Source organism: Gadus morhua, unplaced genomic scaffold (assembly GCF_902167405.1).
Source record: "Gadus morhua unplaced genomic scaffold, gadMor3.0, whole genome shotgun sequence".
NCBI classification, from domain to species: Eukaryota; Metazoa; Chordata; class Actinopteri; order Gadiformes; family Gadidae; genus Gadus; species Gadus morhua.
This window is the reverse complement of record NW_021963958.1, coordinates 164,582-167,300: the sequence shown is the minus strand read 5'-3', so window position 1 is coordinate 167,300 and position 2,719 is coordinate 164,582.

Genomic DNA, 2,719 nt, shown 5'->3' with positions numbered 1-2,719 from the left:
CTCAGGTATGGAGAGGACAGCTCAGCGCTCAGGGAAAAAGTCTCCTACAAGGATTCAAGCTGCTGCTAGATGAAGTGGTTTGAAGAAGCAGCTGTCACTCATGTTGTGTAGAACGTGATGAGACGGCAGATGATGAAGGTGAATGTTTCAACATGCTGCTCTCACTTTGTTTCCCCCCCCAGTGTGGAGCACGGTGGAGTGTGGAGGCTGGAACCAGCTCTAAAGAAGTGTAAGTGTCTGTTTGATTCATCACCTCACACACTCACTATTGAGATGGAAAGTCAATCCACACAGCAGGAGGTGACGTCCGTCATTCACATGTGGACTTGTGTATACGTTTGTGTAGCTATGTTTCCCTGTGTTGATCTATGTCTAGTATGTTTGTTATAGGTGTGTGTACGTATGAGTACATGTCTATGTATAGTATGTATGAACCAGTTCTATGGTATCAACAGTTAGTTTCCAGCCTGTATGTGAGCTCAGCTGGTTCAGTCTGTTGTTTACACAGGTGGATTACAATGGATGCGTATCGGAACCTTTCAAAGTCTAATATCTTGAAAAGTATGTTGACTATAGATATTACAGAGGATGAATCATGCTCATCATGCTGAACGTTTTGATGCATAATATGTGTATGTTGTGTAAATATTGCATAGATTCAGTTTATACATTTTTCTAGGCTTCAATGTTTGAATGGGACAGCCACTCTCACACACATGGGATTTACATTTAAGTTTAACTTAAATGATCTTATAAACAATGTTCACAACTATTTCTAAAGCTATAGCACACTAGTCCTCTATAGTAGCTCTGATATGATTTAGTCTTTCTATGTTAATGCTTGTAGAGTAGATGAACGTGACAAAGGAAGAAGAAGAATGCAGGAGAACTGTACTGAAGTTGATGATGAAGAGCGGTTCAGCAGCTCATCATGTCTGGTTCTCCCTCAGATGCCTGTGACCTCACACTGGACCCCAACACGGCCTACAGAGACCTCTCTCTGTCTGAGGACAACGGGAAGGTGACGCGGGTTAGAGAGGACCAGTCGTATCCGGATCACCCAGACAGATTTGACTCCTGGCCCCAGGTGTTGGGTAGAGAGGCTCTGACTGGCCGCTGTTACTGGGAGGTAGAGTGGGAAGGACGGGTTCAGATAGGAGTGACATACAGAGGAATCACAAGGAGAGGACGGGGTGGTGACAGCGGGCTTGGATGGAACAACAAGTCCTGGAGTCTTGATTGTAATGATGATGATCGTTACTCTGCCCGGTACAACGGTAAAGAAACAGCCATACGTCTCCGCCCCGATGGCTCTACAAGAGTAGGAGTGTATCTGGACCGGCCTGCTGGCTCTCTGTCCTTCTACAGAGTGTCCCCAGGTGGAGGAGGGTCCTCAGACACACTGACACACCTCCACACCTTCTGCTCCTCCTTCACCCAGGAGGACCTCCTCCCGGGGTTTGGGTTCTGGAGGAGTAGCAGGGATGATTCAGCGTCTCTGTGGCCGTTATAGTCTCTCGCTCGCCCACTCTCTCCTCATCTCTCTCACATGAACACAAACACACATATTAGCACACACTTGCATATATTAACACACACACATATAGTAACACACACACACGCATATATTAACATATACACACTTGTATATTAACACACACACACAGACACACAGACACACACACACACACACACACAGGGGGGGGGGGGGGCATCCTCTGACCAAAGGTGGCCGATTGATGGTAAATCTAGACAACTTTTGCCACAATATTGTGTCTATTTTGAGACGTTAACAGTTCCATACTAAAGGGCTCTGATATCAGTTTATATTTTGATAAGCCAAACATGGAACCTGCTTTAAAGCAAATTTGATATTATATTCATAATGCCAGCGGTCTGGGAAAAGCTATAGATCATGTTGTGATGACAACACAGCCGCAGAACATGTTCAGTTATTAAAGATATGTGCACACCTGTTTATGATTACTAATGTCTGCTGCTTCTATTGTTTAAGTCCTTTAGTTTACTGTGTTCAGGTAAGGGACTGTTCTTCTATTGTTTGAGTCCTTGTGTTTATTGTGTTCATGTAAGGGACTGTTCTTCTATTGTTTGAGTCCTTGTGTTTATTGTGTTCATGTAAGGGACTGTTCTTCTATTGATTGAGTCCTTGTGTTCATGTAATGGACTGTTCTTCTATTGTTTGAGTCCTTGTGTTTATTGTGTTCATGTAAGGGTCTGTTCTTCTATTGTTTGAGTCCTTGTGTTTATTGTGTTCATGTAGGGACTGTTCTTCTATTGATTGAGTCCTTGTGTTTATTGTGTTCATGTAAGGGACTGTTCTTCTATTGATTGAGTCCTTGTGTTTATTGTGTTCATGTAAGGGACTGTTCTTCTATTGTTTGAGTCCTTGTGTTTATTGTGTTCATGTAAGGGACTGTTCTTCTATTGTTTGAGTCCTTGTGTTTATTGTGTTCATGTAAGGGACTGTTCTTCTATTGTTTGAGTCCTAGGGCCCTATTTTAACGGTCTGAAACGCAAGTGGGAAGCGCAAAGCGCAAGTAGCTTTGTGGGCGGTTCTACGGCGCTATCGCTATTTTACAGGCGGATAAATGACACTTCCTCCGCGGCGCAAGCGTCAAAAGGGTTGGTCTGAAGCAGCCTAATTACCCGTAGGTGTGGTTTGGGCGTAACGTGCAATGAACCAATCAGAGCGTTTTCT